The sequence below is a fragment of the Mastomys coucha genome, unplaced genomic scaffold, assembly GCF_008632895.1.
Source record: "Mastomys coucha isolate ucsf_1 unplaced genomic scaffold, UCSF_Mcou_1 pScaffold16, whole genome shotgun sequence".
In the NCBI taxonomy this organism is placed as follows: domain Eukaryota; kingdom Metazoa; phylum Chordata; class Mammalia; order Rodentia; family Muridae; genus Mastomys; species Mastomys coucha.
The window spans coordinates 6081971-6092169 of record NW_022196898.1 but is presented as its reverse complement, the minus strand read 5'-3'; the positions used below and the strand labels follow the sequence as shown (position 1 = coordinate 6092169).

The following is a 10199-nucleotide window of genomic DNA, read 5'->3' as shown; positions in this document are numbered from 1 at the left end:
TCTCTGTCTCTCTATCTCTCTGGGTCTCTGTCTGTTCTCTGTCTCTCTATCTCTCTGGGTCTCTGTCTCTCTGTCTCTGTCTTTCTCTGGCTCTGGCTCTCTCTGCCTTTCTGTCTATGTATCTCTCTGTCTCTTTCAGTCTCTGTCTCTCTGTCTCTTTCTCTCTGTCCCTCTACCTCTGACTCTCTGTCTATGCATCTCTCTGTCCCTCTGTTTCTTTCTGTCTCTGTCCCTCTGTCTCTGTCTTTCTGTCCCTCTATCTCTGACTCTCTGTCTCTCTCTGTCTTTCTCTCTCTGTGTCTCTCTTTCTGTCTTCTCCCTGTCTCTCTGACTATCTCTGTGTGTCTTTCTGTCTCTGTCTTTCTGTCTTTCTGTCCATCTGTCTCTGACCCTCTGTCTCTCTTTGTCTTTCTGTGTCTCTCTTTTTATCTTCTCTACCTCTATCCCTCTACCTCTGACTCTCTCTGTGTGTCTCTGTCTGTCTGTCTGACTTCCCCGGCCTTCACCCACTAGTGACCCTTTTTTGCTGGCATCACAGTCTGCCCTGCTTTCCCAACACCGGCTCCCGACCTTTCTAGAGTGTAGCCAGAGTGTTCTCTGAGAAAGAGGAATGTTGCCACATCAGCCCTACCTTCTGCTTAAAGCCTATCAGTAACCTTCTCTCACCCCAGGGATAAAGATAAATAACTTCTTAGCTCACCAAACCCACCCGGTCTGCCCATTCCTTCTCCAAAATCCCCAGAGGCTAGTGCCAACAAGATCTTGCTTCCTTCTCCCACTGAAGTTCCACAAAGACCCTCTCAGAACATCTTACCTTCTTATTTATACTCACTGAGATCACTACTTTATTTGTGAGGTTGTCTTGCCTTTAATGTACCTTTCAAATGTAAAATTCGGGAGGCAGGGAGAGTTCCTTGATTATTGCTTATTTCCCCTCCCACAAATCAGCCACAAAGCCAGCAAGGATTACTACAGCTTTATCCCACCTTTCTGTGTAAGAGAAATTTCCACAAGTTTTTTCAGATCCACTCCATTTGACTATAGGTCATAACATCCCCTATTCCAGAACAGTCTGATTACCTAGAAAGTGGAACTACTGCATAAAGAGGCCAGGAGAAACTGACCATTCAGGCCCTGGTGATACCCTAGCAACTGCTCCTCCCCCAGAGCTTCACAACTGCCCATGCTTCGTGGACAGTAAGTCTTAGAGGTTTGGATCTTCAGCCTGAAGACTCCCATGTCACCTGAAACCATGGTCAAACGAAGTTGCTATTGTTCAGTTCTCTCCTACTAACCTACCTTTGGCTGCAGGATTGTCTCCTTTTCTGCCCTGACAGCATGTCTGCAACTTTTACCAAGTTCCCAGGAGACTAACCGAGTGTATCCTGAAAGATTAAAGGGATAATGGCTAGGATGTATTGGAAAAACAAGACTCTGACACATGACCCATAGTTTCATGTCAAGGAAACCACATTAATACGTAACAATAATAAATTGTTCAGGAAGCCAGATTGCTATAAAGCCAGATCTACAGGTTACTTTCTCTGGTCACAATCCTAGAAGCTTAAGAGTAACTTCTAGAATATTCAACCAAATGTCCATGACTAATTTGAGTAATACGGGAGGCTTCTTTAATTTCCATCCTTATCTCTAACTCGGGAACCACCAGAGAAAGCCAACTGTGCCCCTTAAGGAGTCCCACAGGATGACCCACTTCCAGTTAGCCCATCTCCGGTTCCCCCAGTGTCTCCCATACTGCAGGCAGCCTGAATTGGAATACTCCTCACTGCAAAGCTCCCCACCCTTGCCTGCCTTTGAATCTCTGTTGCAACACAGTGCTGGTAGCTCATTCCCTCACACAAGCTCAGCAAATAGCTTTGACATTTCCCTCTTGAGTGATATTTGTTTCTGCAACCTCATTTTCTACCTTCCAGAATAACTCAGCTGACTTTCGCACTAACAATCAGATCCTCTGAAATGCCCTCTGCTGAGCCCCCACATTTTGTTTGGATTTGTGGTTTCTGATGTGTATGATATCTTTTCTGTCTTCAGGGGCTCCTCCTGCCACAGAAACCCAAAGAGGTTGAATCTCTTCTCTTCTCTATATGTGCATCTCCAATGGGGACGGTCCTGAGTCTTTAACGTTTCCACGACCACCGTTGGGTTCCATTCCTAAATCATCATCACATCCAGCCTAAACTTGTTGGTACTTTCTCCTCTCAGGTGTGTCCAAAAGCACCTAGATCAATATGCTCAAAAGCCACACTGTTATAGCTAGCTTCAGCTGTCAACTCATCGGAAAGAGGGAACCTTAAAAATTCGCCTCCATCAGATTGGTCATTGAGCATTTTCTTGACTAATTGATATAGGAGCACCCAGACTTATTGTGGGCAGCACCCTTTTTAGACAGATGGGTCTGGGCTATATAAGAAAAGGAGCTGAATGTGAGTCTTGGAGTGAGCCAGTAAAGAGCAATCTTCCGTGGTCTTTGCTTCAGTTCCTGCTTCAGTTTCCCTTGATACCCATATGCCAAATAAACTCTTTCCTCTCTCAACTTGCTTTAGGCTCCAATCCCACACATGTGCAGAGATACACACACACACACACACACACACACACACACACACACTTTTAGTCATAGCACAACTGCCCAGTTCCCCAGGTAATATTGCTAACTTAGCCTCCTTTGTAGCTCCTGAGGGCATTCCTTTCTCTCTGCCTTATCGCTGCAGCCTCTTTGAGGACCTCTGTTTGGTCTGACTTGTACCCCACAAACTCATATTTTGAACATATGGTCCCCATGTGGTGACATTGTTTGGGAGCCTGTGGAAACCTGTAGGAGGTGGGGTCTAGCTGCTGGAAGGAGGCCTTTAGGACTGGGCCTTTGAAGATGAGCCTGCCTTGGGTTTTAGCAACTCCCTGTTTTCTGGTCCTCTGTCACGTGAGGCACCTCCACCCTAAGCTTCCCTTGTCATGGATTTTGCCATGCCCTCCTCACCAAATGGAATGAGTCCATTTGGAATCATGATCCCAAATGGCCCTTGCCTCCCCCGAGTTGCTTTGTTTGTTTGTTTGTTTTCCTGTCAGACAGTTTTGAAAGTTATTTTTCGTTGCTCTGAGGAAACACCATGACCAAAAGCAACCCAGGGAGGCAAGAGTTTATTTCTGGGTGAGAGTCCACAGTGCTCTGTGGGCAGGGCTGCAAGTGGCTAGAGCAGGATTCTGGGAAGGGGAGTGAGGCTATAAACCCACAAAGCCTGCCCCCAGTGATGGACTTCCTCCAGCAAGGCCGTACCTCCTAACCTCCTAACCTCCCCTAACAGGAATGCCAACCAGGGACCAAGTGTGCAAATCCTCCAGTCTGTCCTGAACATTTCCCTCAAACCACCACACAATAGTGACCACAACCTCACTGCCTCTGGAGTATCGCATGGTCTCTAACTGGTTTCCTACTTGTCTGATGGCCACGTGAGATCTCTGCTCAGGTATCTAGCCAGCAGGATGACCATGTGGGATCAAATTCATTGTGATTTATGAACCCGAGAAGCATATTTGAAGCCTTCTTTTATATTTGTGGCTTGCAAAAAAAAAACTGGAAAGGCGTGTCTGCCCACAGAATTTCCAAAGCCTGCCTTGGGTTTGCATCTGTTGCACAAAACAAGTCCTCGTTTACACTTCCACGTGTGGCCTTTTCCTGCCTGGGCCCCACTGATGTTCTCTGCCTCACAGATGCAGGCCATGGCAAGGCCCCTCTGCTCTCCAGAGATGGGGGGAGGGGATGCACTTCCCAGCAGAGACTCTCCTGTCAGTCTTATCAACAGGAAGAAAGAAAGTCAATAGGAGGGTAACTGGCTGACTGCTCAAGTGGGCCCTGTGTGGAAGGGAGATAACGGTCTGGGGATTCCACATATAAACATTTTTAAGATGCCAATAGCCAGCAGGCAGCCATTCACACCAGACATCTGTGAAGAGCGTGAACGTGTGGAAGAAGGCCGGGAGACACAGACCTTCCCCCACCCAGAAAACCCCACAGCTTGATTGGAAGAAACAAGACGAAAGGAGCCAGGTTTTCCTTCCCAGCCACAGCCTCTACCCTCCTGATTTACAGCAAGCTTTGTGAGGCTGAGCGCTCAGATCTGAAGTTACTGCAGCTGCCTGTGTGCTGGTGTGAATGATGAATCAGAGGGTAAGCAGAGCACTAAGGGCCATCTCTGGCCAGCAGCTCCATCCCAAGTTCCCACAGTCTATTAAGAGGCACTGCAGGATACAGTAGTAATGTCCAGGGCGATGTTGACTGACAGCAGCAGACCGGCAACACTGTGGGATGCTGGTCCATGCAGTTGCTCATCACAGCACATAACACACATGTGCAGACTTATATGCCTACACAACTATACCCATCTATGCAGATATTTATAAGCCAAGTAATTTTTAGGCAGTAGATGCCCCTTTGGGGAGAGTGCAGAGGGAACCCAGATGAGAGGAAGTGGGTCCAGGGAGGGGACACAAATTGACAGAATTTTTGACTCGATTCCATGATACTCTGGACCCTGTCTCACCTGGAAAGTCCCATCCTGTACAGAAAGTCCTGCTGACAGATTGAGGACAAAGCCAGGACTCATTGCTTGAGCCCCAGGACACCCATTGCCTGTTGGACTTTGGTTCAGGATGTGGGGTAGGGGTGGGGGAGAATGGTCACAAACACTGTAAGCAACTGATTCTGAGCCTACGTAAATCCTGTCAGGGGACAGATACAGTCCTGGTACTTGCTTACTGAGGTCTGGAGGCTTGCCTGGCTCTTCCCAGCTCATTTGAATGTATTTCTGGGCATTCAGGAACTAGGAATACAGGTGATATTTGCTTCCTTATCCTTGGGTTTTCATCTGATGTTTTCTGTGCCAATATATTGAGAAGGGAAGGTTCTATTGTCAGATGGCTCTGTGCAGCAGCATGGTGAAGCCACACCTATCTGTCAGCAACATTAGTGTGGAAAAGTGTGCCTAGGTGTGGGCATCCCAGGAGAACCCACACACACACACACACACACACACAAAACACCTGGCAAGAGGAAGACTTTGAATCAGTGGGTAGATACCCATGGCAGCGTGAGGCCACCCTCTCAAGCAGGCAGTCTTCAGGTTTCCACTTCCAGGCACCAATGCAAACCATTACCTTCCTCTATAGTAAGTAGGGGGAAGGAAGGGGAGATTTTAGGAAGCAAAATCAGCTTGCTCAGGGAGACAGGAGCTGCCTTCAGAATGTTATTAAAAGATGTGGGAACATCCACATGGTGAGAGAGGAAATTGAAAATGTCTGGGTTGGTTGGGGCCTTGATTTAGTTGTTGAAAATGAAAGGATGTGCAGAATGATGAGCCCACACCGACCAACAGGCTCGACGCCCACTCCGACAGGCTCGACGCCCACTCCGACAGGCTCGACGCTTAATCAGAAGAACCCAGCAAATTAATAGGTGATTCTGATGGAAAAACGAAACCTCTCTTGGGGAGAACATTAATTATCACCCTGCTATCAAGGAAAGGTGACGAAGTGGATTTGTCTAGGAAGAAGGTAGGAGAAAGATTTTCAGGGTCAGTAGGTCTCCCCTTCTCCCTCCTTCCCTCCCTTCTTCCCTCCTCCTCCCCCTCCTCTCCCTCTTCACTCCTTTTTTTTTTTTTTTTTCCAAAGCAAAGAGAAACAACCTAGGGGAGAAGACCATTTTCCCCATGGGAAGAGAGAGCCATGAGCTTTGCGAGCAGGACATTCTGCTTGGGAAGGGATTGCATGTGACTGGGTCTTTTGTTTGCCTGGGAGGCCACCCTCTGTCGCTGAGAGAGCAGTTTGAGATCAGGCTGTGCACTGCTCTACATTTACTCTGTGTTGTATAAAGCCATGCTTCTTCAGGCTGTGCTTTGCCTTGGGAAACTGCATTTTACAAGCAGGTTTTTTTTTTTTTCCTCCATTTTGAAGGCAGAGGAAGATTGCAGCCTCTGGGTGGACCCAGAAACTGTACCATCTGCCAGGCACCACCCATCCAGTACACACGGATACATGGCTTATTCATGGGAATGGAAAGGGAGCTGACCTGTAAATTTATTGGCAATGAATTGAGATTATAGAGGCACACAAATGCATTAAGATTGTCGAAGGAAAGCAAGCCCCCCTCACCCCCGAACTGATATGCCAGACTGAAGAAAGAGTGTACCTCTCCCACCTGGACTCCATAAAGAGATAAACACCAAACATTGTAATACCCTGACTGCATACCAACCTACCATCTAATATCTGTGTGCCTCAAGTCCCACAAACTCACCTTCTTGGATTAATTAGCCTCCCTCCCCCACGCTGTCCCCTTGCAGGTTGGAGCAGCCTGCTGTGCCTGCCCACTCATCTGCTTGCACCTAGACCTGACCTATTTCCTGCTCCAGACCCAGGTAGCTTTTCTTGGACTAGTTCATTAGCTGATCTGTGGAGACTTTTGCTCAACTTTCTGAAGCTTCTTGAAACCAGCTGCAGCCACTTTCACTTGCACCCACATTCATCCATCATCCCCTTCTCTCACAGCTACATGACTGCATGAAAATAAGACAACTTCCATCTCAGGCCCGGCACAGTTGGAAGTGGAGCAAGATGTCTCTCAAGGAAGCCAGACCAGGAGTCCTGAAGATGCTGTGTCAGAAACATAGACAAAGATGCTGTGTCATCCTACAGTGTCATAACAGATTGCATAACAATAAATTCATGAGGTTTAGTGTGTTTAATGACAGCAGTCTGTCTGTCATAAAAACCCATCTGACTAGACAGCTTAGCCAAGGCAAACATCCGTTCTTTTATTCCCATCTCAAATACTAATATTAACTCTCCCTTTCTCCCTCTCCCTCCTTCCTTCCCTCCCTCCCTCCCTCCCTCCTTCCCTCTCTCTCTCTCTCTCTCTCTCTCTCTCTCTCACACACACACACACACACACACACACACACATATACACATGAGTGCACACATGCACTTGCGCACGTGCGTACCTGTGCACGCTCGAGAGACAGAGAAAAGGTAAGAATATATGATTCACACTAAGTGGGAATGTGGGGTCCCAGGCTGAACTTCTGCTGTGGGTGTTTGGTGAGAAGGTCCTTCAAGGAGATCTGGAAAGTCCAAGGAGAATGAACAAAGACATGTGGCCTGTGAGGGGGTGCGCTGATAGAGCTATTTATGGCATCTTCAGTCTGTCAGAAGGGCACAGTAGTCTTGAATGAAGAATGTGTATGGGGCTAAGAACTTCGCTAAGTCCACATACTCACCCAGAACATCCCTTGGGATTGCTTTTAAAGAGTGCAACAAGTGATCAATACTTCCTTTCCTTTTCAAAGACCTGTAAGACACCGCGCAGAAGATAGGCTGTGTCTCTTCTGCCTTTACTATCTCTCTCCCCTCACTATCTCCCTTTCTTTTCTTCCTTCTAATGGAGTGGGCGGACCACAGGTCTAGTTTCATGTGACTGGTGTCTGGACTGCAGGCAGCCTACACTGTCTCTACACATGCTGGGAGCCAGTCACAAGCTGGTAAGGATGTGCCCCTGACAGACTGGTGTTTGTCCATCTGTGAGCAATAAATCAGCAGCTCCACACGATGACCAAAGAGTAGAAGATTTTTTTCTTGCTAGAATGAGGGTCTTTTGTACAGAAATAATATGGTTTCCTTTAGCCTAAACTATATATCTCTCGCTCATAGTAGGTCGGTCTTGGTTAAGCTTGTTGAACTGATGGACATGTTCCAGTATTAATGTAGAATAAAAAGTTTAAAATATTATGCTAATTCCAGATGGCAGAGAGAACTCTGGGATGCCTTCTACCTCCGAGCCCAGGAGCTAAGCCAAGAGCACCATGGGGTGTATGTACCGTCATAAGAGCAGATGGCAGACACACCTTTTTCAAGAGTCAAAGTTGCTATTAATATGCAAGGCTAGGTTAGGTGTAGACACAAGTTACCTGAATGTCCAACCAAGAATCCCAAGAAATGCCATCTTTGTCAGCTCAAGTATATTTTCTTGTTTTGTGAGTTTTTTGGACCAGAGCAATAAAATAAAATAAAATAATAATAAAGTGGGCAATATTTTTTTTTTCTAAGCTCAAATGAAGTGCCACCCATGCTTCTGGCTCTCACTCAAAAAACACTTGAATGAATGATCTGAAGTGTAGGCAAGCTGGCATGGACATCTGTCACAGTGCTGATGGCCAGCACGGATCTGGCTGTTCCAGCTGGCTGGGTGTGTCTTGTCTTAGTGCCCCTCTTTGAGGGGACTGGATCTGGCTACCACTTAGGACTTAAGAGGGAAGGCTTTCTTATTTTGTTCAGGAGATGTGTTCTGAAAAATCCCATGATGCTTCTGTACCTGTTTCTCATAGCCCATTGACCTCTGTCTTCATAACTGCCCACTTTGTGCACATCACGCCCCACCTTTCCAGCTCCCTAGTCCAAGCGGCCTGCAGTCGTCGGGTCAGGGAAGCCTGCTCCTTCCCAGCTCCCATGTGTGGCAGCTCTATCATCTTCAGCAGCAGAGTTGTGACTGAGACTCCCCTCCACCGGAAGTTTTGATTGGCAGTTTTTTGGCAAGCTCATTAGTTTCATAAAACAAGATAACAGTCCTTAGGCAGCAATTGCTTTGCTCATTGTTTCAAGGAAATTGCCAGAAGAATCTCGAAGAGACCCAGCGACTTCTCTATGGAGAGCAAAGGGGAAAACAGGGGCTTCAACAGTCCATGGGTGGCCGGGAAGGTGACAGTTAATTTTTTCACGAGCCTGGGAGATATTCTGGCACCTTCATAAAGGTGATACCAGGGAGCCTATCATCACTCTTGCTGGCTGACTTTTCAATCTTTTAGCAATGAAACCTCAACAGGAGAGAACTTTCTTCCACCATACAGCGCTGCAATTTTCTCTAAGGTCAAAACTGCTCGTGGAATGCCTAGTGGGGAAAGGCAACAAAATGGCCGCTAATTACAGGTTAGCAGCTAAATTAGCAGTCTCCTCTGGAGAGCTCATGCATGTAGGTTGAAGGATAAAATAAGGCCAAACAGCATTTGATTTCTCTGTGTTTGTCCAAGTCACTGGCCTAGCCAGGGAGGTCATATATGAAAAGGGACATTTTTGGAATAGTTGTTTTTGAATTATGCTCATGAAATATATACTGTGCTGTGGAGGACATGTGGGAAAGCTACATTTTGACTGCATGACTAATTTTTAAAGCCTCGTATAGAGAATGCCCCACCCCCCAACCCGGAACACAGCTGGGTCATTCCTCTCTGGGACTGAGTGTGGCAATTCTGAGTTGAACCGGTATAAGAATTTTACTCCATCGTGGCAATGTAAACCGAAGAGCTGGCCCAGCAGTGAAAGGCATTGTGAATAGTTTGTACACCAAGAGATATTACTTTATTAGTTTAAGAACATGTTTTACATAAAAACAGGCAACATCAAAAGAGCTCATTTGGTAAATGAACATAATATATCACAGATGATTTCATTCCACATTCACCTACAATTTATGAGCTTAAACTGAAGGATTAGGGGGGAAATTGGATACCATTCCACCTTTAATCATGGAGACAAATTGTTTGAAAGTTATTTCATTGGGATTCCAAAATCAGACACTAACCTACATCATCCGATCCATGCAGCAAGTGACAAGGGCAGACTCTCCAAAGGAAATGTTGAATTTGTTTTCTCCAAATCAAACCCTTGAGGGAAACTCGTTAAATGTGTCAAGTCCCCAGCCCACCTCTTTAGTATGCAGGGGCAAAGTACTATTCAATTTCACACTCAACTAATCCTCTAATAATTTTCTTTCAGCCAAAATGAAAAAGGCTAATATTAATTTCCTAATAAAAATTTTTTTTTAAAAAAGTTGTCAAGGATATGACTCTAACCTTGAACCAGCTTCAATTTCTCTTTATTTATTCTTTGAACACACCAAGAAATGTCAGGGGCAAGTAAGAGGCTTCTCAGAGAACTATTCCTGTTCTGTCCCTGACTACAGCTGAGTGAGTTGGAATGAATTAGCATTGTTAAGTTGTTTAACACCACTTTAAAGTCCTACTCTTAATACCAACAGTTCTGAAGGCTTAAGCACTAATTACTCAAAATTAAAGTATGTCACAGTCAAAAATATACAATTTTACATTAAAGTAACATTAAGGGTCTCAGTTTAA

General features: G+C 46.0%; 1 protein-coding gene across 9 annotated transcripts in view; it reads right to left on the bottom strand.

Moving 5' to 3' along the window:
- Nucleotides 1–9400: 9400 nt before the first annotated feature.
- Dclk1 (doublecortin like kinase 1) overlaps nucleotides 9401–10199 on the bottom strand; it is a 299253-nt gene continuing 298454 nt past the window's right edge. For all 9 annotated transcript variants that reach the window (XM_031373869.1, XM_031373868.1, XM_031373871.1 and 6 more), the window contains one exon: nucleotides 9401–10199. This exon is cut by the window's right edge. The gene's annotated coding sequence lies outside the window, so the exon portion shown is untranslated.